The sequence below is a fragment of the Leptodactylus fuscus genome, unplaced genomic scaffold (assembly GCF_031893055.1).
Source record: "Leptodactylus fuscus isolate aLepFus1 unplaced genomic scaffold, aLepFus1.hap2 HAP2_SCAFFOLD_378, whole genome shotgun sequence".
Taxonomy (NCBI): Eukaryota; Metazoa; Chordata; class Amphibia; order Anura; family Leptodactylidae; genus Leptodactylus; species Leptodactylus fuscus.
The window spans coordinates 84880-111794 of record NW_027440401.1 but is presented as its reverse complement, the minus strand read 5'-3'; the positions used below and the strand labels follow the sequence as shown (position 1 = coordinate 111794).

At 48.5% G+C, this 26915-nt stretch overlaps 12 non-coding genes across 12 annotated transcripts; all 12 read right to left on the bottom strand.

Moving 5' to 3' along the window:
* Positions 1 to 239: 239 nt before the first annotated feature.
* On the bottom strand, positions 240 to 311 carry TRNAD-GUC (transfer RNA aspartic acid (anticodon GUC)). Its single transcript has one exon. It is a non-coding gene; the product is annotated as a tRNA-Asp (tRNA).
* A 2436-nt stretch (positions 312 to 2747) lies between these two features.
* Positions 2748 to 2819, bottom strand: TRNAD-GUC (transfer RNA aspartic acid (anticodon GUC)). Its single transcript has one exon. It is a non-coding gene; the product is annotated as a tRNA-Asp (tRNA).
* Positions 2820 to 5255: 2436 nt separating this feature from the next.
* Positions 5256 to 5327, bottom strand: TRNAD-GUC (transfer RNA aspartic acid (anticodon GUC)). Its single transcript has one exon. It is a non-coding gene; the product is annotated as a tRNA-Asp (tRNA).
* Positions 5328 to 7763: 2436 nt separating this feature from the next.
* TRNAD-GUC (transfer RNA aspartic acid (anticodon GUC)) lies at positions 7764 to 7835 on the bottom strand. Its single transcript has one exon. It is a non-coding gene; the product is annotated as a tRNA-Asp (tRNA).
* Positions 7836 to 8599: 764 nt separating this feature from the next.
* TRNAD-GUC (transfer RNA aspartic acid (anticodon GUC)) lies at positions 8600 to 8671 on the bottom strand. Its single transcript has one exon. It is a non-coding gene; the product is annotated as a tRNA-Asp (tRNA).
* Positions 8672 to 11106: 2435 nt separating this feature from the next.
* On the bottom strand, positions 11107 to 11178 carry TRNAD-GUC (transfer RNA aspartic acid (anticodon GUC)). Its single transcript has one exon. It is a non-coding gene; the product is annotated as a tRNA-Asp (tRNA).
* Positions 11179 to 11942: 764 nt separating this feature from the next.
* TRNAD-GUC (transfer RNA aspartic acid (anticodon GUC)) lies at positions 11943 to 12014 on the bottom strand. Its single transcript has one exon. It is a non-coding gene; the product is annotated as a tRNA-Asp (tRNA).
* Positions 12015 to 12778: 764 nt separating this feature from the next.
* Positions 12779 to 12850, bottom strand: TRNAD-GUC (transfer RNA aspartic acid (anticodon GUC)). Its single transcript has one exon. It is a non-coding gene; the product is annotated as a tRNA-Asp (tRNA).
* Positions 12851 to 15288: 2438 nt separating this feature from the next.
* Positions 15289 to 15360, bottom strand: TRNAD-GUC (transfer RNA aspartic acid (anticodon GUC)). The gene has a single exon. It is a non-coding gene; the product is annotated as a tRNA-Asp (tRNA).
* Positions 15361 to 17794: 2434 nt separating this feature from the next.
* On the bottom strand, positions 17795 to 17866 carry TRNAD-GUC (transfer RNA aspartic acid (anticodon GUC)). Its single transcript has one exon. It is a non-coding gene; the product is annotated as a tRNA-Asp (tRNA).
* A 763-nt stretch (positions 17867 to 18629) lies between these two features.
* TRNAD-GUC (transfer RNA aspartic acid (anticodon GUC)) lies at positions 18630 to 18701 on the bottom strand. Its single transcript has one exon. It is a non-coding gene; the product is annotated as a tRNA-Asp (tRNA).
* A 2436-nt stretch (positions 18702 to 21137) lies between these two features.
* Positions 21138 to 21209, bottom strand: TRNAD-GUC (transfer RNA aspartic acid (anticodon GUC)). Its single transcript has one exon. It is a non-coding gene; the product is annotated as a tRNA-Asp (tRNA).
* Between the last annotated feature and the right edge of the window lie 5706 nt (positions 21210 to 26915).

Here is a 26915-nt window from a genome sequence, read left to right as displayed (position 1 = left end):
TGGGTGTGGCGTGTCATTCCTGGGGACCAAGCTGTGTTTGGAAGGCGAAATGAAGGGAAAGATAGCCCGGCATTGTCGAGGTGACATGTGCGAGATGCTAGGAAGCCCGAAATGCTTTTTTGGTGTCAAACAGGAAGCTGTACTGCCATGGATGGGCTAGGTCAAAGTGGCAACGATGAAGAGGATCCTGGGAAAGAGTTCCAGAGAAAGCAAGGCTGAGGAGAGAAAATGAGGAAGCACTCCCCGTCGGGGAATCGAACCCCGGTCTCCCGCGTGACAGGCGGGGATACTCACCACTATACTAACGAGGAAGAAGCTGACCGCCGCGCCGATTGCGCTCCAGCCGAAGATGAGGTTTCCGCGACCGACCGGAAAGGAATGATCTATTTCATTGCGCCACTGAAATGGAAGGGTGAAGGAAAAAACACACATGTGGCAGCGGTTAATAGCAAATTGCATTGGATTTAGTCATTGACCTTTTTTTCTCAAAAGGAGGCGACATCTGGGAAAAAAAGGTGGCGGCAAAGATACGGCAGTCTTGGGACAGATGGGTCGACTCTTGGGATCTGTAGAAGTTTGGCCGTTTGCACGCCCTGAGACTTTCTGCCAAAAAGAAAAGGAAACTTCTGCAGATGATGGTGGATTCCCGTGCCATCTCATCACACTGGATTGCATGGATTTTTCAAGAAAGACTTCAAGCCTTCCTTTGGCTACTGGATCTTTGGTGACAAGATTGGCGCTTCTACAGATGATATCTTGAGTCATTTGAATGGCGAAGTCCATGGAAAGGAAACTGAAGTTGGACAAAATTAACCTTCTTTTCCCCAAAGGAAAAGTGGGTGTGGCGTGTCATTCCTGGGGACCAAGCTGTGTTTGGAAGGCGAAATGAAGGGAAAGATAGCCCGGCATTGTCGAGGTGACATGTGCGAGATGCTAGGAAGCCCGAAATGCTTTTTTGGTGTCAAACAGGAAGCTGTACTGCCATGGATGGGCTAGGTCAAAGTGGCAACGATGAAGAGGATCCTGGGAAAGAGTTCCAGAGAAAGCAAGGCTGAGGAGAGAAAAAGAGGAAGCACTCCCCGTCGGGGAATCGAAACCCGGTCTCCCGCGTGACAGGTGGGGATACTCACCACTATACTAATGAGGAAGAAGCTGACCGCCACGCCGATTGCGCTCCAGCCGAAGATGAGGTTTCCGCGACCGACCGGAAAGGAATGATCTATTTCATTGCGCCACTGAAATGGAAGGGTGAAGGAAAAAACACACATGTGGCAGCGGTTAATAGCAAATTGCATTGGATTTAGTCATTGACCTTTTTTTCTCAAAAGGAGGCGACATCTGGGAAAAAAAGGTGGCGGCAAAGATACGGCAGTCTTGGGACAGATGGGTCGACTCTTGGGATCTGTAAAAGTTTCGCCGTTTGCACGCCCTGAGACTTTCTGCCAAAAAGAAAAGGAAACTTCTGCAGATGATGGTAGATTCCCGTGCCATCTCATCACACTGGATTGCATGGATTTTTCAAGAAAGACTTCAAGCCTTCCTTTGGCTACTGGATCTTTGGTGACAAGATTGGCGCTTCTACAGATGATATCTTGAGTCATTTGAATGGCGAAGTCCATGGAAAGGAAACTGAAGTTGGACAAAATTAACCTTCTTTTCCCCAAAGGAAAAGTGGGTGTGGCGTGTCATTCCTAGGGACCAAGCTGTGTTTGGAAGGCGAAATGAAGGGAAAGATAGCCCGGCATTGTCGAGGTGACATGTGCGAGATGCTAGGAAGCCCGAAATGCTTTTTTGGTGTCAAACAGGAAGCTGTACTGCCATGGATGGGCTAGGTCAAAGTGGCAACGATGAAGAGGATCCTGGGAAAGAGTTCCAGAGAAAGCAAGGCTGAGGAGAGAAAAAGAGGAAGCACTCCCCGTCGGGGAATCGAAACCCGGTCTCCCGCGTGACAGGTGGGGATACTCACCACTATACTAATGAGGAAGAAGCTGACCGCCACGCCGATTGCGCTCCAGCCGAAGATGAGGTTTCCGCGACCGACCGGAAAGGAATGATCTATTTCATTGCGCCACTGAAATGGAAGGGTGAAGGAAAAAACACACATGTGGCAGCGGTTAATAGCAAATTGCATTGGATTTAGTCATTGACCTTTTTTTCTCAAAAGGAGGCGACATCTGGGAAAAAAAGGTGGCGGCAAAGATACGGCAGTCTTGGGACAGATGGGTCGACTCTTGGGATCTGTAAAAGTTTCGCCGTTTGCACGCCCTGAGACTTTCTGCCAAAAAGAAAAGGAAACTTCTGCAGATGATGGTAGATTCCCGTGCCATCTCATCACACTGGATTGCATGGATTTTTCAAGAAAGACTTCAAGCCTTCCTTTGGCTACTGGATCTTTGGTGACAAGATTGGCGCTTCTACAGATGATATCTTGAGTCATTTGAATGGTGAAGTCCATGGAAAGGAAACTGAAGTTGGACAAAATTAACCTTCTTTTCCCCAAAGGAAAAGTGGGTGTGGCGTGTCATTCCTGGGGACCAAGCTGTGTTTGGAAGGCGAAATGAAGGGAAAGATAGCCCGGCATTGTCGAGGTGACATGTGCGAGATGCTAGGAAGCCCGAAATGCTTTTTTGGTGTCAAACAGGAAGCTGTACTGCCATGGATGGGCTAGGTCAAAGTGGCAACGATGAAGAGGATCCTGGGAAAGAGTTCCAGAGAAAGCAAGGCTGAGGAGAGAAAAAGAGGAAGCACTCCCCGTCGGGGAATCGAACCCCGGTCTCCCGCGTGACAGGCGGGGATACTCACCACTATACTAACGAGGAAAAAGCTGACCGCCGTGCCGATTGCGCTCCAGCCAAAGATGAGGTTTCCGCGACCGACCGGAAAGGAATGATCTATTTCATTGCGCCACTGAAATGGAAGGGTGAAGGAAAAAACACACATGTGGCAGCGGTTAATAGCAAATTGCATTGGATTTAGTCATTGACCTTTTTTTCTCAAAAGGAGGCGACATCTGGGAAAAAAAGGTGGCGGCAAAGATACGGCAGTCTTGGGACAGATGGGTCGACTCTTGGGATCTGTAGAAGTTTGGCCGTTTGCACGCCCTGAGACTTTCTGCCAAAAAGAAAAGGAAACTTCTGCAGATGATGGTGGATTCCCGTGCCATCTCATCACACTGGATTGCATGGATTTTTCAAGAAAGACTTCAAGCCTTCCTTTGGCTACTGGATCTTTGGTGACAAGATTGGCGCTTCTACAGATGATATCTTGAGTCATTTGAATGGCGAAGTCCATGGAAAGGAAACTGAAGTTGGACAAAATTAACCTTCTTTTCCCCAAAGGAAAAGTGGGTGTGGCGTGTCATTCCTGGGGACCAAGCTGTGTTTGGAAGGCGAAATGAAGGGAAAGATAGCCCGGCATTGTCGAGGTGACATGTGCGAGATGCTAGGAAGCCCGAAATGCTTTTTTGGTGTCAAACAGGAAGCTGTACTGCCATGGATGGGCTAGGTCAAAGTGGCAACGATGAAGAGGATCCTGGGAAAGAGTTCCAGAGAAAGCAAGGCTGAGGAGAGAAAAAGAGGAAGCACTCCCCGTCGGGGAATCGATCCCCGGTCTCCCGCGTGACAGGCGGGGATACTCACCACTATACTAACGAGGAAAAAGCTGACTGCCGTGCCGATTGCGCTCCAGCCAAAGATGAGGTTTCCGCGACCGACCGGAAAGGAATGATCTATTTCATTGCGCCACTGAAATGGAAGGGTGAAGGAAAAAACACACATGTGGCAGCGGTTAATAGCAAATTGCATTGGATTTAGTCATTGACCTTTTTTTCTCAAAAGGAGGCGACATCTGGGAAAAAAAGGTGGCGGCAAAGATACGGCAGTCTTGGGACAGATGGGTCGACTCTTGGGATCTGTAGAAGTTTGGCCGTTTGCACGCCCTGAGACTTTCTGCCAAAAAGAAAAGGAAACTTCTGCAGATGATGGTGGATTCCCGTGCCATCTCATCACACTGGATTGCATGGATTTTTCAAGAAAGACTTCAAGCCTTCCTTTGGCTACTGGATCTTTGGTGACAAGATTGGCGCTTCTACAGATGATATCTTGAGTCATTTGAATGGCGAAGTCCATGGAAAGGAAACTGAAGTTGGACAAAATTAACCTTCTTTTCCCCAAAGGAAAAGTGGGTGTGGCGTGTCATTCCTGGGGACCAAGCTGTGTTTGGAAGGCGAAATGAAGGGAAAGATAGCCCGGCATTGTCGAGGTGACATGTGCGAGATGCTAGGAAGCCCGAAATGCTTTTTTGGTGTCAAACAGGAAGCTGTACTGCCATGGATGGGCTAGGTCAAAGTGGCAACGATGAAGAGGATCCTGGGAAAGAGTTCCAGAGAAAGCAAGGCTGAGGAGAGAAAAAGATGAAGCACTCCCTGTCGGGGAATCGAACCCCAGTCTCCTGCGTGACAGGCGGGGATACTCACCACTATACTAACGAGGAAGAAGGTGACCACTGCGCCGATTGCGCTCCAGCCGAAGATGAGGTTTCCGTGACCGACCGGAAAGGAATGATCTATTTCATTGCGCCACTGAAATGGAAGGGTGAAGGTAAAAACACACATGTGGCAGCGGTTAATAGCAAATTGCATTGGATTTAGTCATTGACCTTTTTTTCTCAAAAGGAGGCGACATCTGGGAAAAAAAGGTGGCGGCAAAGATACGGCAGTCTTGGGACAGATGGGTCGACTCTTGGGATCTGTAGAAGTTTGGCCGTTTGCACGCCCTGAGACTTTCTGCCAAAAAGAAAAGGAAACTTCTGCAGATGATGGTGGATTCCCGTGCCATCTCATCACACTGGATTGCATGGATTTTTCAAGAAAGACTTCAAGCCTTCCTTTGGCTACTGGATCTTTGGTGACAAGATTGGCGCTTCTACAGATGATATCTTGAGTCATTTGAATGGCGAAGTCCATGGAAAGGAAACTGAAGTTGGACAAAATTAACCTTCTTTTCCCCAAAGGAAAAGTGGGTGTGGCGTGTCATTCCTGGGGACCAAGCTGTGTTTGGAAGGCGAAATGAAGGGAAAGATAGCCCGGCATTGTCGAGGTGACATGTGCGAGATGCGAGGAAGCCCGAAATGCTTTTTTGGTGTCAAACAGGAAGCTGTACTGCCATGGATGGGCTAGGTCAAAGTGGCAACGATGAAGAGGATCCTGGGAAAGAGTTCCAGAGAAAGCAAGGCTGAGGAGAGAAAAAGAGGAAGCACTCCCCGTCGGGGAATCGAACCCCGGTCTCCCGCGTGACAGGCGGGGATACTCACCACTATACTAACGAGGAAAAAGCTGACCGCCGTGCCGATTGCGCTCCAGCCAAAGATGAGGTTTCCGCGACCGACCGGAAAGGAATGATCTATTTCATTGCGCCACTGAAATGGAAGGGTGAAGGAAAAAACACACATGTGGCAGCGGTTAATAGCAAATTGCATTGGATTTAGTCATTGACCTTTTTTTCCCAAAAGGAGGCGACATCTGGGAAAAAAAGGTGGCGGCAAAGATACGGCAGTCTTGGGACAGATGGGTCGACTCTTGGGATCTGTAGAAGTTTGGCCGTTTGCACGCCCTGAGACTTTCTGCCAAAAAGAAAAGGAAACTTCTGCAGATGATGGTGGATTCCCGTGCCATCTCATCACACTGGATTGCATGGATTTTTCAAGAAAGACTTCAAGCCTTCCTTTGGCTACTGGATCTTTGGTGACAAGATTGGCGCTTCTACAGATGATATCTTGAGTCATTTGAATGGCGAAGTCCATGGAAAGGAAACTGAAGTTGGATAAAATTAACCTTCTTTTCCCCAAAGGAAAAGTGGGTGTGGCGTGTCATTCCTGGGGACCAAGCTGTGTTTGGAAGGCGAAATGAAGGGAAAGATAGCCCGGCATTGTCGAGGTGACATGTGCGAGATGCTAGGAAGCCCGAAATGCTTTTTTGGTGTCAAACAGGAAGCTGTACTGCCATGGATGGGCTAGGTCAAAGTGGCAACGATGAAGAGGATCCTGGGAAAGAGTTCCAGAGAAAGCAAGGCTGAGGAGAGAAAAAGAGGAAGCACTCCCCGTCGGGGAATCGAAACCCGGTCTCCCGCGTGACAGGTGGGGATACTCACCACTATACTAACGAGGAAGAAGCTGACCGCCACGCCGATTGCGCTCCAGCCGAAGATGAGGTTTCCGCGACCGACCGGAAAGGAATGATCTATTTCATTGCGCCACTGAAATGGAAGGGTGAAGGAAAAAACACACATGTGGTAGCGGTTAATAGCAAATTGCATTGGATTTAGTCATTGACCTTTTTTTCTCAAAAGGAGGCGACATCTGGGAAAAAAAGGTGGCGGCAAAGATACGGCAGTCTTGGGACAGATGGGTCGACTCTTGGGATCTGTAGAAGTTTGGCCGTTTGCACGCCCTGAGACTTTCTGCCAAAAAGAAAAGGAAACTTCTGCAGATGATGGTGGATTCCCGTGCCATCTCATCACACTGGATTGCATGGATTTTTCAAGAAAGACTTAAAGCCTTCCTTTGGCTACTGGATCTTTGGTGACAAGATTGGCGCTTCTACAGATGATATCTTAAGTCATTTGAATGGCGTAGTCCATGGAAAGGAAACTGAAGTTGGACAAAATTAACCTTCTTTTCCCCAAAGGAAAAGTGGGTGTGGCGTGTCATTCCTAGGGACCAAGCTGTGTTTGGAAGGCGAAATGAAGGGAAAGATAGCCCGGCATTGTCGAGGTGACATGTGCGAGATGCTAGGAAGCCCGAAATGCTTTTTTGGTGTCAAACAGGAAGCTGTACTGCCATGGATGGGCTAGGTCAAAGTGGCAACGATGAAGAGGATCCTGGGAAAGAGTTCCAGAGAAAGCAAGGCTGAGGAGAGAAAAAGAGGAAGCACTCCCCGTCGGGGAATCGAAACCCGGTCTCCCGCGTGACAGGTGGGGATACTCACCACTATACTAATGAGGAAGAAGCTGACCGCCACGCCGATTGCGCTCCAGCCGAAGATGAGGTTTCCGCGACCGACCGGAAAGGAATGATCTATTTCATTGCGCCACTGAAATGGAAGGGTGAAGGAAAAAACACACATGTGGCAGCGGTTAATAGCAAATTGCATTGGATTTAGTCATTGACCTTTTTTTCTCAAAAGGAGGCGACATCTGGGAAAAAAAGGTGGCGGCAAAGATACAGCAGTCTTGGGACAGATGGGTCGACTCTTGGGATCTGTAAAAGTTTCGCCGTTTGCACGCCCTGAGACTTTCTGCCAAAAAGAAAAGGAAACTTCTGCAGATGATGGTAGATTCCCGTGCCATCTCATCACACTGGATTGCATGGATTTTTCAAGAAAGACTTCAAGCCTTCCTTTGGCTACTGGATCTTTGGTGACAAGATTGGCGCTTCTACAGATGATATCTTGAGTCATTTGAATGGCGAAGTCCATGGAAAGGAAACTGAAGTTGGACAAAATTAACCTTCTTTTCCCCAAAGGAAAAGTGGGTGTGGCGTGTCATTCCTGGGGACCAAGCTGTGTTTGGAAGGCGAAATGAAGGGAAAGATAGCCCGGCATTGTCGAGGTGACATGTGCGAGATGCTAGGAAGCCCGAAATGCTTTTATGGTGTCAAACAGGAAGCTGTACTGCCATGGATGGGCTAGGTCAAAGTGGCAACGATGAAGAGGATCCTGGGAAAGAGTTCCAGAGAAAGCAAGGCTGAGGAGAGAAAAAGAGGAAGCACTCCCCGTCGGGGAATCGAACCCCGGTCTCCCGCGTGACAGGCGGGGATACTCACCACTATACTAACGAGGAAAAAGCTGACCGCCGTGCCGATTGCGCTCCAGCCAAAGATGAGGTTTCCGCGACCGACCGGAAAGGAATGATCTATTTCATTGCGCCACTGAAATGGAAGGGTGAAGGAAAAAACACACATGTGGCAGCGGTTAATAGCAAATTGCATTGGATTTAGTCATTGACCTTTTTTTCTCAAAAGGAGGCGACATCTGGGAAAAAAAGGTGGCGGCAAAGATACGGCAGTCTTGGGACAGATGGGTCGACTCTTGGGATCTGTAGAAGTTTGGCCGTTTGCACGCCCTGAGACTTTCTGCCAAAAAGAAAAGGAAACTTCTGCAGATGATGGTGGATTCCCGTGCCATCTCATCACACTGGATTGCATGGATTTTTCAAGAAAGACTTCAAGCCTTCCTTTGGCTACTGGATCTTTGGTGACAAGATTGGCGCTTCTACAGATGATATCTTGAGTCATTTGAATGGCGAAGTCCATGGAAAGGAAACTGAAGTTGGACAAAATTAACCTTCTTTTCCCCAAAGGAAAAGTGGGTGTGGCGTGTCATTCCTGGGGACCAAGCTGTGTTTGGAAGGCGAAATGAAGGGAAAGATAGCCCGGCATTGTCGAGGTGACATGTGCGAGATGCTAGGAAGCCCGAAATGCTTTTTTGGTGTCAAACAGGAAGCTGTACTGCCATGGATGGGCTAGGTCAAAGTGGCAACGATGAAGAGGATCCTGGGAAAGAGTTCCAGAGAAAGCAAGGCTGAGGAGAGAAAAAGAGGAAGCACTCCCCGTCGGGGAATCGAACCCCGGTCTCCCGCGTGACAGGCGGGGATACTCACCACTATACTAACGAGGAAAAAGCTGACTGCCATGCCGATTGCGCTCCAGCCAAAGATGAGGTTTCCGCGACCGACCGGAAAGGAATGATCTATTTCATTGCGCCACTGAAATGGAAGGGTGAAGGAAAAAACACACATGTGGCAGCGGTTAATAGCAAATTGCATTGGATTTAGTCATTGACCTTTTTTTCTCAAAAGGAGGCGACATCTGGGAAAAAAAGGTGGCGGCAAAGATACGGCAGTCTTGGGACAGATGGGTCGACTCTTGGGATCTGTAGAAGTTTGGCCGTTTGCACGCCCTGAGACTTTCTGCCAAAAAGAAAAGGAAACTTCTGCAGATGATGGTGGATTCCCGTGCCATCTCATCACACTGGATTGCATGGATTTTTCAAGAAAGACTTCAAGCCTTCCTTTGGCTACTGGATCTTTGGTGACAAGATTGGCGCTTCTACAGATGATATCTTGAGTCATTTGAATGGCGAAGTCCATGGAAAGGAAACTGAAGTTGGACAAAATTAACCTTCTTTTCCCCAAAGGAAAAGTGGGTGTGGTGTGTCATTCCTGGGGACCAAGCTGTGTTTGGAAGGCGAAATGAAGGGAAAGATAGCCCGGCATTGTCGAGGTGACATGTGCGAGATGCTAGGAAGCCCGAAATGCTTTTTTGGTGTCAAACAGGAAGCTGTACGGCCATGGATGGGCTAGTCAAAGTGGCAACGATGAAGAGGATCCTGGGAAAGAGTTCCAGAGAAAGCAAGGCTGAGGAGAGAAAAAGAGGAAGCACTCCCCGTCGGGGAATCGAACCCCGGTCTCCCGCGTGACAGGCGGGGATACTCACCACTATACTAACGAGAAAGAAGCTGACCGCCGCGCCGATTGCGCTCCAGCCGAAGATGAGGTTTCCGCGACCGACCGGAAAGGAATGATCTATTTCATTGCGCCACTGAAATGGAAGGGTGAAGGAAAAAACACACATGTGGCAGCGGTTAATAGCAAATTGCATTGGATTTAGTCATTGACCTTTTTTTCTCAAAAGGAGGCGACATCTGGGAAAAAAAGGTGGCGGCAAAGATACGGCAGTCTTGGGACAGATGGGTCGACTCTTGGGATCTGTAGAAGTTTGGCCGTTTGCACGCCCTGAGACTTTCTGCCAAAAAGAAAAGGAAACTTCTGCAGATGATGGTGGATTCCCGCGCCATCTCATCACACTGGATTGCATGGATTTTTCAAGAAAGACTTCAAGCCTTCCTTTGGCTACTGGATCTTTGGTGACAAGATTGGCGCTTCTACAGATGATATCTTGAGTCATTTGAATGGCGAAGTCCATGGAAAGGAAACTGAAGTTGGACAAAATTAACCTTCTTTTCCCCAAAGGAAAAGTGGGTGTGGCGTGTCATTCCTGGGGACCAAGCTGTGTTTGGAAGGCGAAATGAAGGGAAAGATAGCCCGGCATTGTCGAGGTGACATGTGCGAGATGCTAGGAAGCCCAAAATGCTTTTTTGGTGTCAAACAGGAAGCTGTACTGCCATGGATGGGCTAGGTCAAAGTGGCAACGATGAAGAGGATCCTGGGAAAGAGTTCCAGAGAAAGCAAGGCTGAGGAGAGAAAAAGAGGATGCACTCCCCGTCGGGGAATCGAAACCCGGTCTCCCGCGTGACAGGCGGGGATACTCACCACTATACTAACGAGGAAGAAGCTGACCGCCACGCCGATTGCGCTCCAGCCGAAGATGTGGTTTCCGCGACCGACCGGAAAGGAATGATCTATTTCATTGCGCCACTGAAATGGAAGGGTGAAGGAAAAAACACACATGTGGCAGCGGTTAATAGCAAATTGCATTGGATTTAGTCATTGACCTTTTTTTCTCAAAAGGAGGCGACATCTGGGAAAAAAAGGTGGCGGCAAAGATACGGCAGTCTTGGGACAGATGGGTCGACTCTTGGGATCTGTAAAAGTTTGGCCGTTTGCACGCCCTGAGACTTTCTGCCAAAAAGAAAAGGAAACTTCTGCAGATGATGGTGGATTCCCGTGCCATCTCATCACACTGGATTGCATGGATTTTTCAAGAAAGACTTCAAGCCTTCCTTTGGCTACTGGATCTTTGGTGACAAGATTGGCGCTTCTACAGATGATATCTTAAGTCATTTGAATGGCGAAGTCCATGGAAAGGAAACTGAAGTTGGACAAAATTAACCTTCTTTTCCCCAAAGGAAAAGTGGGTGTGGCGTGTCATTCCTGGGGACCAAGCTGTGTTTGGAAGGCGAAATGAAGGGAAAGATAGCCCGGCATTGTCGAGGTGACATGTGCGAGATGCTAGGAAGCCCGAAATGCTTTTTTGGTGTCAAACAGGAAGCTGTACTGCCATGGATGGGCTAGGTCAAAGTGGCAACGATGAAGAGGATCCTGGGAAAGAGTTCCAGAGAAAGCAAGGCTGAGGAGAGAAAAAGAGGAAGCACTCCCCGTCGGGGAATCGAACCCCGGTCTCCCGCGTGACAGGCGGGGATACTCACCACTATACTAACGAGGAAAAAGCTGACCGCCGTGCCGATTGCGCTCCAGCCAAAGATGAGGTTTCTGCGACCGACCGGAAAGGAATGGTCTATTTCATTGCGCCACTGAAATGGAAGGGTGAAGGAAAAAACACACATGTGGCAGCGGTTAATAGCAAATTGCATTGGATTTAGTCATTGACCTTTTTTTCTCAAAAGGAGGCGACATCTGGGAAAAAAAGGTGGCGGCAAAGATACGGCAGTCTTGGGACAGATGGGTCGACTCTTGGGATCTGTAGAAGTTTGGCCGTTTGCACGCCCTGAGACTTTCTGCCAAAAAGAAAAGGAAACTTCTGCAGATGATGGTGGATTCCCGTGCCATCTCATCACACTGGATTGCATGGATTTTTCAAGAAAGACTTCAAGCCTTCCTTTGGCTACTGGATCTTTGGTGACAAGATTGGCGCTTCTACAGATGATATCTTGAGTCATTTGAATGGCGAAGTCCATGGAAAGGAAACTGAAGTTGGACAAAATTAACCTTCTTTTCCCCAAAGGAAAAGTGGGTGTGGCGTGTCATTCCTGGGGACCAAGCTGTGTTTGGAAGGCGAAATGAAGGGAAAGATAGCCCGGCATTGTCGAGGTGACATGTGCGAGATGCTAGGAAGCCCGAAATGCTTTTTTGGTGTCAAACAGGAAGCTGTACTGCCATGGATGGGCTAGGTCAAAGTGGCAACGATGAAGAGGATCCTGGGAAAGAGTTCCAGAGAAAGCAAGGCTGAGGAGAGAAAAAGAGGAAGCACTCCCCGTCGGGGAATCGAACCCCGGTCTCCCGCGTGACAGGCGGGGATACTCACCACTATACTAACGAGGAAAAAGCTGACCGCCATGCCGATTGCGCTCCAGCCAAAGATGAGGTTTCCGCGACCGACCGGAAAGGAATGATCTATTTCATTGCGCCACTGAAATGGAAGGGTGAAGGAAAAAACACACATGTGGCAGCGGTTAATAGCAAATTGCATTGGATTTAGTCATTGACCTTTTTTTCTCAAAAGGAGGCGACATCTGGGAAAAAAAGGTGGCGGCAAAGATACGGCAGTCTTGGGACAGATGGGTCGACTCTTGGGATTTGTAGAAGTTTGGCCGTTTGCACGCCCTGAGACTTTCTGCCAAAAAGAAAAGGAAACTTCTGCAGATGATGGTGGATTCCCGTGCCATCTCATCACACTGGATTGCATGGATTTTTCAAGAAAGACTTCAAGCCTTCCTTTGGCTACTGGATCTTTGGTGACAAGATTGGCGCTTCTACAGATGATATCTTGAGTCATTTGAATGGCGAAGTCCATGGAAAGGAAACTGAAGTTGGACAAAATTAACCTTCTTTTCCCCAAAGGAAAAGTGGGTGTGGCGTGTCATTCCTGGGGACCAAGCTGTGTTTGGAAGGCGAAATGAAGGGAAAGATAGCCCGGCATTGTCGAGGTGACATGTGCGAGATGCTAGGAAGCCCGAAATGCTTTTTTGGTGTCAAACAGGAAGCTGTACTGCCATGGATGGGCTAGGTCAAAGTGGCAACGATGAAGAGGATCCTGGGAAAGAGTTCCAGAGAAAGCAAGGCTGAGGAGAGAAAAAGAGGAAGCACTCCCCGTCGGGGAATCGAACCCCGGTCTCCCGCGTGACAGGCGGGGATACTCACCACTATACTAACGAGGAAGAAGGTGACGGCCGCGCCGATTGCGCTCCAGCTGAAGATGAGGTTTCCGCGACCGACCGGAAAGGAATGATCTATTTCATTGCGCCACTGAAATGGAAGGGTGAAGGAAAAAACACACATGTGGCAGCGGTTAATAGCAAATTGCATTGGATTTAGTCATTGACCTTTTTTTCTCAAAAGGAGGCGACATCTGGGAAAAAAAGGTGGCGGCAAAGATACAGCAGTCTTGGGACAGATGGGTCGACTCTTGGGATCTGTAGAAGTTTGGCCGTTTGCACGCCCTGAGACTTTCTGCCAAAAAGAAAAGGAAACTTCTGCAGATGATGGTGGATTCCCGTGCCATCTCATCACACTGGATTGCATGGATTTTTCAAGAAAGACTTCAAGCCTTCCTTTGGCTACTGGATCTTTGGTGACAAGATTGGCGCTTCTACAGATGATATCTTAAGTCATTTGAATGGCGTAGTCCATGGAAAAGAAACTGAAGTTGGACAAAATTAACCTTCTTTTCCCCAAAGGAAAAGTGGGTGTGGCGTGTCATTCCTAGGGACCAAGCTGTGTTTGGAAGGCGAAATGAAGGGAAAGATAGCCCGGCATTGTCGAGGTGACATGTGCGAGATGCTAGGAAGCCCAAAATGCTTTTTTGGTGTCAAACAGGAAGCTATACTGCCATGGATGGGCTAGGTCAAAGTGGCAACGATGAAGAGGATCCTGGGAAAGAGTTCCAGAGAAAGCAAGGCTGAGGAGAGAAAAAGAGGAAGCACTCCCCGTTGGGGAATCGAACCCCGGTCTCCCGCGTGACAGGCGGGGATACTCACCACTATACTAACGAGGAAGAAGCTGACCGCCGTGCCGATTGCGCTCCAGCCGAAGATGAGGTTTCCGCGACCGACCGGAAAGAAAATGATCTATTTCATTGCGCCACTGAAATGGAAGGGTGAAGGAAAAAACACACATGTGGCAGCGGTTAATAGCAAGTTGCATTGGATTTAGTCATTGACCTTTTTTTCTCAAAAGGAGGCGACATCTGGGAAAAAAAGGTGGCGGCAAAGATACGGCAGTCTTGGGACAGATGGGTCGACTCTTGGGATCTGTAGAAGTTTGGCCGTTTGCACGCCCTGAGACTTTCTGCCAAAAAGAAAAGGAAACTTCTGCAGATGATGGTGGATTCCCGCGCCATCTCATCACACTGGATTGCATGGATTTTTCAAGAAAGACTTCAAGCCTTCCTTTGGCTACTGGATCTTTGGTGACAAGATTGGCGCTTCTACAGATGATATCTTGAGTCATTTGAATGGCGAAGTCCATGGAAAGGAAACTGAAGTTGGACAAAATTAACCTTCTTTTCCCCAAAGGAAAAGTGGGTGTGGCGTGTCATTCCTGGGGACCAAGCTGTGTTTGTAAAGGCGAAATGAAGGGAAAGATAGCCCGGCATTGTCGAGGTGACATGTGCGAGATGCTAGGAAGCCCGAAATGCTTTTTTGGTGTCAAACAGGAAGCTGTACTGCCATGGATGGGCTAGGTCAAAGTGGCAACGATGAAGAGGATCCTGGGAAAGAGTTCCAGAGAAAGCAAGGCTGAGGAGAGAAAAAGAGGAAGCACTCCCCGTCGGGGAATCGAACCCCGGTCTCCCGCGTGACAGGTGGGGATACTCACCACTATACTAACGAGGAAGAAGCTGACCGCCACGCCGATTGCGCTCCAGCCGAAGATGAGGTTTCCGCGACCGACCGGAAAGGAATGATCTATTTCATTGCGCCACTGAAATGGAAGGGTGAAGGAAAAAACACACATGTGGCAGCGGTTAATAGCAAATTGCATTGGATTTAGTCATTGACCTTTTTTTCTCAAAAGGAGGCGACATCTGGGAAAAAAAGGTGGCGGCAAAGATACGGCAGTCTTGGGACAGATGGGTCGACTCTTGGGATCTGTAAAAGTTTCGCCGTTTGCACGCCCTGAGACTTTCTGCCAAAAAGAAAAGGAAACTTCTGCAGATGATGGTGGATTCCCGTGCCATCTCATCACACTGGATTGCATGGATTTTTCAAGAAAGACTTCAAGCCTTCCTTTGGCTACTGGATCTTTGGTGACAAGATTGGCGCTTCTACAGATGATATCTTGAGTCATTTGAATGGCGAAGTCCATGGAAAGGAAACTGAAGTTGGACAAAATTAACCTTCTTTTCCCCAAAGGAAAAGTGGGTGTGGCGTGTCATTCCTGGGGACCAAGCTGTGTTTGGAAGGCGAAATGAAGGGAAAGATAGCCCGGCATTGTCGAGGTGACATGTGCGAGATGCTAGGAAGCCCGAAATGCTTTTTTGGTGTCAAACAGGAAGCTGTACTGCCATGGATGGGCTAGGTCAAAGTGGCAACGATGAAGAGGATCCTGGGAAAGAGTTCCAGAGAAAGCAAGGCTGAGGAGAGAAAAAGAGGAAGCATTCCCCGTCGGGGAATCGAACCCCGGTCTCCCGCGTGACAGGCGGGGATACTCACCACTATACTAACGAGGAAAAAGCTGACCGCCGTGCCGATTGCGCTCCAGCCAAAGATGAGGTTTCCGCGACCGACCGGAAAGGAATGATCTATTTCATTGCGCCACTGAAATGGAAGGGTGAAGGAAAAAACACACATGTGGCAGCGGTTAATAGCAAATTGCATTGGATTTAGTCATTGACCTTTTTTTCTCAAAAGGAGGCGACATCTGGGAAAAAAAGGTGGCGGCAAAGATACGGCAGTCTTGGGACAGATGGGTCGACTCTTGGGATCTGTAAAAGTTTCGCCGTTTGCACGCCCTGAGACTTTCTGCCAAAAAGAAAAGGAAACTTCTGCAGATGATGGTGGATTCCCGTGCCATCTCATCACACTGGATTGCATGGATTTTTCAAGAAAGACTTCAAGCCTTCCTTTGGCTACTGGATCTTTGGTGACAAGATTGGCGCTTCTACAGATGATATCTTGAGTCATTTGAATGGCGAAGTCCATGGAAAGGAAACTGAAGTTGGACAAAATTAACCTTCTTTTCCCCAAAGGAAAAGTGGGTGTGGCGTGTCATTCCTAGGGACCAAGCTGTGTTTGGAAGGCGAAATGAAGGGAAAGATAGCCCGGCATTGTCGAGGTGACATGTGCGAGATGCTAGGAAGCCCGAAATGCTTTTTTGGTGTCAAACAGGAAGCTGTACTGCCATGGATGGACTAGGTCAAAGTGGCAACGATGAAGAGGATCCTGGGAAAGAGTTCCAGAGAAAGCAAGGCTGAGGAGAGAAAAAGAGGAAGCACTCCCCGTCGGGGAATCGAAACCCGGTCTCCCGCGTGACAGGTGGGGATACTCACCACTATACTAACGAGGAAGAAGCTGACCGCCACGCCGATTGCGCTCCAGCCGAAGATGAGGTTTCCGCAACCGACCGGAAAGGAATGATCTATTTCATTGCGCCACTGAAATGGAAGGGTGAAGGAAAAAACACACATGTGGCAGCGGTTAATAGCAAATTGCATTGGATTTAGTCATTGACCTTTTTTTCTCAAAAGGAGGCGACATCTGGGAAAAAAAGGTGGCGGCAAAGATACGGCAGTCTTGGGACAGATGGGTCGACTCTTGGGATCTGTAAAAGTTTCGCCGTTTGCACGCCCTGAGACTTTCTGCCAAAAAGAAAAGGAAACTTCTGCAGATGATGGTAGATTCCCGTGCCATCTCATCACACTGGATTGCATGGATTTTTCAAGAAAGACTTCAAGCCTTCCTTTGGCTACTGGATCTTTGGTGACAAGATTGGCGCTTCTACAGATGATATCTTGAGTCATTTGAATGGCGAAGTCCATGGAAAGGAAACTGAAGTTGGACAAAATTAACCTTCTTTTCCCCAAAGGAAAAGTGGGTGTGGCGTGTCATTCCTGGGGACCAAGCTGTGTTTGGAAGGCGAAATGAAGGGAAAGATAGCCCGGCATTGTCGAGGTGACATGTGCGAGATGCTAGGAAGCCCGAAATGCTTTTTTGGTGTCAAACAGGAAGCTGTACTGCCATGGATGGGCTAGGTCAAAGTGGCAACGATGAAGAGGATCCTGGGAAAGAGTTCCAGAGAAAGCAAGGCTGAGGAGAGAAAAAGAGGAAGCACTCCCCTTCGGGGAATCGAACCCCGGTCTCCCGCGTGACAGGCGGGGATACTCACCACTATACTAACGAGGAAAAAGCTGACCGCCGTGCCGATTGCGCTCCAGCCAAAGATGAGGTTTCCGCGACCGACCGGAAAGGAATGATCTATTTCATTGCGCCACTGAAATGGAAGGGTGAAGGAAAAAACACACATGTGGCAGCGGTTAATAGCAAATTGCATTGGATTTAGTCATTGACCTTTTTTTCTCAAAAGGAGGCGACATCTGGGAAAAAAAGGTGGCGGCAAAGATACGGCAGTCTTGGGACAGATGGGTCGACTCTTGGGATCTGTAGAAGTTTGGCCGTTTGCACGCCCTGAGACTTTCTGCCAAAAAGAAAAGGAAACTTCTGCAGATGATGGTGGATTCCCGTGCCATCTCATCACACTGGATTGCATGGATTTTTCAAGAAAGACTTCAAGCCTTCCTTTGGCTACTGGATCTTTGGTGACAAGATTGGCGCTTCTACAGATGATATCTTGAGTCATTTGAATGGCGAAGTCCATGGAAAGGAAACTGAAGTTGGACAAAATTAACCTTCTTTTCCCCAAAGGAAGTGGGTGTGGCGTGTCATTCCTGGGGACCAAGCTGTGTTTGGAAGGCGAAATGAAGGGAAAGATAGCCCGGCATTGTCGAGGTGACATGTGCGAGATGCTAGGAAGCCCGAAATGCTTTTTTGGTGTCAAACAGGAAGCTGTACTGCCATGGATGGGCTAGGTCAAAGTGGCAACGATGAAGAGGATCCTGGGAAAGAGTTCCAGAGAAAGCAAGGCTGAGGAGAGAAAAAGAGGAAGCACTCCCCGTCGGGGAATCGAACCCCGGTCTCCCGCGTGACAGGCGGGGATACTCACCACTATACTAACGAGGAAAAAGCTGACCGCCATGCCGATTGCGCTCCAGCCAAAGATGAGGTTTCCGCGACCGACCGGAAAGGAATGATCTATTTCATTGCGCCACTGAAATGGAAGGGTGAAGGAAAAAACACACATGTGGCAGCGGTTAATAGCAAATTGCATTGGATTTAGTCATTGACCTTTTTTTCTCAAAAGGAGGCGACATCTGGGAAAAAAAGGTGGCGGCAAAGATACGGCAGTCTTGGGACAGATGGGTCGACTCTTGGGATCTGTAGAAGTTTGGCCGTTTGCACGCCCTGAGACTTTCTGCCAAAAAGAAAAGGAAACTTCTGCAGATGATGGTGGATTCCCGTGCCATCTCATCACACTGGATTGCATGGATTTTTCAAGAAAGACTTCAAGCCTTCCTTTGGCTACTGGATCTTTGGTGACAAGATTGGCGCTTCTACAGATGATATCTTGAGTCATTTGAATGGCGAAGTCCATGGAAAGGAAACTGAAGTTGGACAAAATTAACCTTCTTTTCCCCAAAGGAAAAGTGGGTGTGGCGTGTCATTCCTGGGGACCAAGCTGTGTTTGGAAGGCGAAATGAAGGGAAAGATAGCCCGGCATTGTCGAGGTGACATGTGCGAGATGCTAGGAAGCCCGAAATGCTTTTTTGGTGTCAAACAGGAAGCTGTACTGCCATGGATGGGCTAGTCAAAGTGGCAACGATGAAGAGGATCCTGGGAAAGAGTTCCAGAGAAAGCAAGGCTGAGGAGAGAAAAAGAGGAAGCACTCCCCGTCGGGGAATCGAACCCCGGTCTCCCGCGTGACAGGCGGGGATACTCACCACTATACTAACGAGGAAGAAGGTGACTGCCGCGCCGATTGCGCTCCAGCCGAAGATGAGGTTTCCGCGACCGACCGGAAAGGAATGATCTATTTCATTGCGCCACTGAAATGGAAGGGTGAAGGAAAAAACACACATGTGGCAGCGGTTAATAGCAAATTGCATTGGATTTAGTCATTGACCTTTTTTTCTCAAAAGGAGGCGACATCTGGGAAAAAAAGGTGGCGGCAAAGATACGGCAGTCTTGGGACAGATGGGTCGACTCTTGGGATCTGTAGAAGTTTGGCCGTTTGCACGCCCTGAGACTTTCTGCCAAAAAGAAAAGGAAACTTCTGCAGATGATGGTGGATTCCCGTGCCATCTCATCACACTGGATTGCATGGATTTTTCAAGAAAGACTTAAAGCCTTCCTTTGGCTACTGGATCTTTGGTGACAAGATTGGCGCTTCTACAGATGATATCTTGAGTCATTTGAATGGCGAAGTCCATGGAAAGGAAACTGAAGTTGGACAAAATTAACCTTCTTTTCCCCAAAGGAAAAGTGGGTGTGGCGTGTCATTCCTGGGGACCAAGCTGTGTTTGGAAGGCGAAATGAAGGGAAAGATAGCCCGGCATTGTCGAGGTGACATGTGCGAGATGCTAGGAAGCCCGAAATGCTTTTTTGGTGTCAAACAGGAAGCTGTACTGCCATGGATGGGCTAGGTCAAAGTGGCAACGATGAAGAGGATCCTGGGAAAGAGTTCCAGAGAAAGCAAGGCTGAGGAGAGAAAAAGAGGAAGCACTCCCCGTCGGGGAATCGAAACCCGGTCTCCCGCGTGACAGGCGGGGATACTCACCACTATACTAACGAGGAAGAAGCTGACCGCCACACCGATTGCGCTCCAGCCGAAGATGAGGTTTCCGCGACCGACCGGAAAGGAATGATCTATTTCATTGCGCCACTGAAATGGAAGGGTGAAGGAAAAAACACACATGTGGCAGCGGTTAATAGCAAATTGCATTGGATTTAGTCATTGACCTTTTTTTCTCAAAAGGAGGCGACATCTGGGAAAAAAAGGTGGCGGCAAAGATACGGCAGTCTTGGGACAGATGGGTCGACTCTTGGGATCTGTAAAAGTTTGGCCGTTTGCACGCCCTGAGACTTTCTGCCAAAAAGAAAAGGAAACTTCTGCAGATGATGGTGGATTCCCGTGCCATCTCATCACACTGGATTGCATGGATTTTTCAAGAAAGACTTCAAGCCTTCCTTTGGCTACTGGATCTTTGGTGACAAGATTGGCGCTTCTACAGATGATATCTTGAGTCATTTGAATGGCGAAGTCCATGGAAAGGAAACTGAAGTTGGACAAAATTAACCTTCTTTTCCCCAAAGGAAAAGTGGGTGTGGCGTGTCATTCCTGGGGACCAAGCTGTGTTTGGAAGGCGAAATGAAGGGAAAGATAGCCCGGCATTGTCGAGGTGACATGTGCGAGATGCTAGGAAGCCCGAAATGCTTTTTTGGTGTCAAACAGGAAGCTGTACTGCCATGGATGGGCTAGGTCAAAGTGGCAACGATGAAGAGGATCCTGGGAAAGAGTTCCAGAGAAAGCAAGGCTGAGGAGAGAAAAAGAGGAAGCACTGCCCGTCGGGGAATCGAACCCCGGTCTCCCGCGTGACAGGCGGGGATACTCACCACTATACTAACGAGGAAAAAGCTGACCGCCGTGCCGATTGCGCTCCAGCCAAAGATGAGGTTTCCGCGACCGACCGGAAAGGAATGGTCTATTTCATTGCGCCACTGAAATGGAAGGGTGAAGGAAAAAACACACATGTGGCAGCGGTTAATAGCAAATTGCATTGGATTTAGTCATTGACCTTTTTTTCTCAAAAGGAGGCGACATCTGGGAAAAAAAGGTGGCGGCAAAGATACGGCAGTCTTGGGACAGATGGGTCGACTCTTGGGATCTGTAGAAGTTTGGCCGTTTGCACGCCCTGAGACTTTCTGCCAAAAAGAAAAGGAAACTTCTGCAGATGATGGTGGATTCCCGTGCCATCTCATCACACTGGATTGCATGGATTTTTCAAGAAAGACTTCAAGCCTTCCTTTGGCTACTGGATCTTTGATGACAAGATTGGCGCTTCTACAGATGATATCTTGAGTCATTTGAATGGCGAAGTCCATGGAAAGGAAACTGAAGTTGGACAAAATTAACCTTCTTTTCCCCAAAGGAAAAGTGGGTGTGGCGTGTCATTCCTGGGGACCAAGCTGTGTTTGGAAGGCGAAATGAAGGGAAAGATAGCCCGGCATTGTCGAGGTGACATGTGCGAGATGCTAGGAAGCCCGAAATGCTTTTTTGGTGTCAAACAGGAAGCTGTACTGCCATGGATGGGCTAGGTCAAAGTGGCAACGATGAAGAGGATCCTGGGAAAGAGTTCCAGAGAAAGCAAGGCTGAGGAGAGAAAATGAGGAAGCACTCCCCGTCGGGGAATCGAACCCCGGTCTCCCGCGTGACAGGCGGGGATACTCACCACTATACTAACGAGGAAGAAGCTGACCGCCGCGCCGATTGCGCTCCAGCCGAAGATGAGGTTTCCGCGACCGACCGGAAAGGAATGATCTATTTCATTGCGCCACTGAAATGGAAGGGTGAAGGAAAAAACACACATGTGGCAGCGGTTAATAGCAAATTGCATTGGATTTAGTCATTGACCTTTTTTTCTCAAAAGGAGGCGACATCTGGGAAAAAAAGGTGGCGGCAAAGATACGGCAGTCTTGGGACAGATGGGTCGACTCTTGGGATCTGTAGAAGTTTGGCCGTTTGCACGCCCTGAGACTTTCTGCCAAAAAGAAAAGGAAACTTCTGCAGATGATGGTGGATTCCCGTGCCATCTCATCACACTGGATTGCATGGATTTTTCAAGAAAGACTTCAAGCCTTCCTTTGGCTACTGGATCTTTGGTGACAAGATTGGCGCTTCTACAGATGATATCTTGAGTCATTTGAATGGCGAAGTCCATGGAAAGGAAACTGAAGTTGGACAAAATTAACCTTCTTTTCCCCAAAGGAAAAGTGGGTGTGGCGTGTCATTCCTGGGGACCAAGCTGTGTTTGGAAGGCGAAATGAAGGGAAAGATAGCCCGGCATTGTCGAGGTGACATGTGCGAGATGCTAGGAAGCCCGAAATGCTTTTTTGGTGTCAAACAGGAAGCTGTACTGCCATGGATGGGCTAGGTCAAAGTGGCAACGATGAAGAGGATCCTGGGAAAGAGTTCCAGAGAAAGCAAGGCTGAGGAGAGAAAAAGAGGAAGCACTCCCCGTCGGGGAATCGAAACCCGGTCTCCCGCGTGACAGGTGGGGATACTCACCACTATACTAATGAGGAAGAAGCTGACCGCCACGCCGATTGCGCTCCAGCCGAAGATGAGGTTTCCGCGACCGACCGGAAAGGAATGATCTATTTCATTGCGCCACTGAAATGGAAGGGTGAAGGAAAAAACACACATGTGGCAGCGGTTAATAGCAAATTGCATTGGATTTAGTCATTGACCTTTTTTTCTCAAAAGGAGGCGACATCTGGGAAAAAAAGGTGGCGGCAAAGATACGGCAGTCTTGGGACAGATGGGTCGACTCTTGGGATCTGTAAAAGTTTCGCCGTTTGCACGCCCTGAGACTTTCTGCCAAAAAGAAAAGGAAACTTCTGCAGATGATGGTAGATTCCCGTGCCATCTCATCACACTGGATTGCATGGATTTTTCAAGAAAGACTTCAAGCCTTCCTTTGGCTACTGGATCTTTGGTGACAAGATTGGCGCTTCTACAGATGATATCTTGAGTCATTTGAATGGCGAAGTCCATGGAAAGGAAACTGAAGTTGGACAAAATTAACCTTCTTTTCCCCAAAGGAAAAGTGGGTGTGGCGTGTCATTCCTAGGGACCAAGCTGTGTTTGGAAGGCGAAATGAAGGGAAAGATAGCCCGGCATTGTCGAGGTGACATGTGCGAGATGCTAGGAAGCCCGAAATGCTTTTTTGGTGTCAAACAGGAAGCTGTACTGCCATGGATGGGCTAGGTCAAAGTGGCAACGATGAAGAGGATCCTGGGAAAGAGTTCCAGAGAAAGCAAGGCTGAGGAGAGAAAAAGAGGAAGCACTCCCCGTCGGGGAATCGAAACCCGGTCTCCCGCGTGACAGGTGGGGATACTCACCACTATACTAATGAGGAAGAAGCTGACCGCCACGCCGATTGCGCTCCAGCCGAAGATGAGGTTTCCGCGACCGACCGGAAAGGAATGATCTATTTCATTGCGCCACTGAAATGGAAGGGTGAAGGAAAAAACACACATGTGGCAGCGGTTAATAGCAAATTGCATTGGATTTAGTCATTGACCTTTTTTTCTCAAAAGGAGGCGACATCTGGGAAAAAAAGGTGGCGGCAAAGATACGGCAGTCTTGGGACAGATGGGTCGACTCTTGGGATCTGTAGAAGTTTGGCCGTTTGCACGCCCTGAGACTTTCTGCCAAAAAGAAAAGGAAACTTCTGCAGATGATGGTGGATTCCCGTGCCATCTCATCACACTGGATTGCATGGATTTTTCAAGAAAGACTTCAAGCCTTCCTTTGGCTACTGGATCTTTGGTGACAAGATTGGCGCTTCTACAGATGATATCTTGAGTCATTTGAATGGCGAAGTCCATGGAAAGGAAACTGAAGTTGGACAAAATTAACCTTCTTTTCCCCAAAGGAAAAGTGGGTGTGGCGTGTCATTCCTGGGGACCAAGCTGTGTTTGGAAGGCGAAATGAAGGGAAAGATAGCCCGGCATTGTCGAGGTGACATGTGCGAGATGCTAGGAAGCCCGAAATGCTTTTTTGGTGTCAAACAGGAAGCTGTACTGCCATGGATGGGCTAGGTCAAAGTGGCAACGATGAAGAGGATCCTGGGAAAGAGTTCCAGAGAAAGCAAGGCTGAGGAGAGAAAAAGAGGAAGCACTCCCCGTCGGGGAATCGATCCCCGGTCTCCCGCGTGACAGGCGGGGATACTCACCACTATACTAACGAGGAAAAAGCTGACTGCCGTGCCGATTGCGCTCCAGCCAAAGATGAGGTTTCCGCGACCGACCGGAAAGGAATGATCTATTTCATTGCGCCACTGAAATGGAAGGGTGAAGGAAAAAACACACATGTGGCAGCGGTTAATAGCAAATTGCATTGGATTTAGTCATTGACCTTTTTTTCTCAAAAGGAGGCGACATCTGGGAAAAAAAGGTGGCGGCAAAGATACGGCAGTCTTGGGACAGATGGGTCGACTCTTGGGATCTGTAGAAGTTTGGCCGTTTGCACGCCCTGAGACTTTCTGCCAAAAAGAAAAGGAAACTTCTGCAGATGATGGTGGATTCCCGTGCCATCTCATCACACTGGATTGCATGGATTTTTCAAGAAAGACTTCAAGCCTTCCTTTGGCTACTGGATCTTTGGTGACAAGATTGGCGCTTCTACAGATGATATCTTGAGTCATTTGAATGGCGAAGTCCATGGAAAGGAAACTGAAGTTGGACAAAATTAACCTTCTTTTCCCCAAAGGAAAAGTGGGTGTGGCGTGTCATTCCTGGGGACCAAGCTGTGTTTGGAAGGCGAAATGAAGGGAAAGATAGCCCGGCATTGTCGAGGTGACATGTGCGAGATGCTAGGAAGCCCGAAATGCTTTTTTGGTGTCAAACAGGAAGCTGTACTGCCATGGATGGGCTAGGTCAAAGTGGCAACGATGAAGAGGATCCTGGGAAAGAGTTCCAGAGAAAGCAAGGCTGAGGAGAGAAAAAGATGAAGCACTCCCTGTCGGGGAATCGAACCCCAGTCTCCTGCGTGACAGGCGGGGATACTCACCACTATACTAACGAGGAAGAAGGTGACCACTGCGCCGATTGCGCTCCAGCCGAAGATGAGGTTTCCGTGACCGACCGGAAAGGAATGATCTATTTCATTGCGCCACTGAAATGGAAGGGTGAAGGTAAAAACACACATGTGGCAGCGGTTAATAGCAAATTGCATTGGATTTAGTCATTGACCTTTTTTTCTCAAAAGGAGGCGACATCTGGGAAAAAAAGGTGGCGGCAAAGATACGGCAGTCTTGGGACAGATGGGTCGACTCTTGGGATCTGTAGAAGTTTGGCCGTTTGCACGCCCTGAGACTTTCTGCCAAAAAGAAAAGGAAACTTCTGCAGATGATGGTGGATTCCCGTGCCATCTCATCACACTGGATTGCATGGATTTTTCAAGAAAGACTTCAAGCCTTCCTTTGGCTACTGGATCTTTGGTGACAAGATTGGCGCTTCTACAGATGATATCTTGAGTCATTTGAATGGCGAAGTCCATGGAAAGGAAACTGAAGTTGGATAAAATTAACCTTCTTTTCCCCAAAGGAAAAGTGGGTGTGGCGTGTCATTCCTGGGGACCAAGCTGTGTTTGGAAGGCGAAATGAAGGGAAAGATAGCCCGGCATTGTCGAGGTGACATGTGCGAGATGCTAGGAAGCCCGAAATGCTTTTTTGGTGTCAAACAGGAAGCTGTACTGCCATGGATGGGCTAGGTCAAAGTGGCAACGATGAAGAGGATCCTGGGAAAGAGTTCCAGAGAAAGCAAGGCTGAGGAGAGAAAAAGAGGAAGCACTCCCCGTCGGGGAATCGAAACCCGGTCTCCCGCGTGACAGGTGGGGATACTCACCACTATACTAACGAGGAAGAAGCTGACCGCCACGCCGATTGCGCTCCAGCCGAAGATGAGGTTTCCGCGACCGACCGGAAAGGAATGATCTATTTCATTGCGCCACTGAAATGGAAGGGTGAAGGAAAAAACACACATGTGGTAGCGGTTAATAGCAAATTGCATTGGATTTAGTCATTGACCTTTTTTTCTCAAAAGGAGGCGACATCTGGGAAAAAAAGGTGGCGGCAAAGATACGGCAGTCTTGGGACAGATGGGTCGACTCTTGGGATCTGTAGAAGTTTGGCCGTTTGCACGCCCTGAGACTTTCTGCCAAAAAGAAAAGGAAACTTCTGCAGATGATGGTGGATTCCCGTGCCATCTCATCACACTGGATTGCATGGATTTTTCAAGAAAGACTTAAAGCCTTCCTTTGGCTACTGGATCTTTGGTGACAAGATTGGCGCTTCTACAGATGATATCTTAAGTCATTTGAATGGCGTAGTCCATGGAAAGGAAACTGAAGTTGGACAAAATTAACCTTCTTTTCCCCAAAGGAAAAGTGGGTGTGGCGTGTCATTCCTAGGGACCAAGCTGTGTTTGGAAGGCGAAATGAAGGGAAAGATAGCCCGGCATTGTCGAGGTGACATGTGCGAGATGCTAGGAAGCCCGAAATGCTTTTTTGGTGTCAAACAGGAAGCTGTACTGCCATGGATGGGCTAGGTCAAAGTGGCAACGATGAAGAGGATCCTGGGAAAGAGTTCCAGAGAAAGCAAGGCTGAGGAGAGAAAAAGAGGAAGCACTCCCCGTCGGGGAATCGAAACCCGGTCTCCCGCGTGACAGGTGGGGATACTCACCACTATACTAATGAGGAAGAAGCTGACCGCCACGCCGATTGCGCTCCAGCCGAAGATGAGGTTTCCGCGACCGACCGGAAAGGAATGATCTATTTCATTGCGCCACTGAAATGGAAGGGTGAAGGAAAAAACACACATGTGGCAGCGGTTAATAGCAAATTGCATTGGATTTAGTCATTGACCTTTTTTTCTCAAAAGGAGGCGACATCTGGGAAAAAAAGGTGGCGGCAAAGATACAGCAGTCTTGGGACAGATGGGTCGACTCTTGGGATCTGTAAAAGTTTCGCCGTTTGCACGCCCTGAGACTTTCTGCCAAAAAGAAAAGGAAACTTCTGCAGATGATGGTAGATTCCCGTGCCATCTCATCACACTGGATTGCATGGATTTTTCAAGAAAGACTTCAAGCCTTCCTTTGGCTACTGGATCTTTGGTGACAAGATTGGCGCTTCTACAGATGATATCTTGAGTCATTTGAATGGCGAAGTCCATGGAAAGGAAACTGAAGTTGGACAAAATTAACCTTCTTTTCCCCAAAGGAAAAGTGGGTGTGGCGTGTCATTCCTGGGGACCAAGCTGTGTTTGGAAGGCGAAATGAAGGGAAAGATAGCCCGGCATTGTCGAGGTGACATGTGCGAGATGCTAGGAAGCCCGAAATGCTTTTATGGTGTCAAACAGGAAGCTGTACTGCCATGGATGGGCTAGGTCAA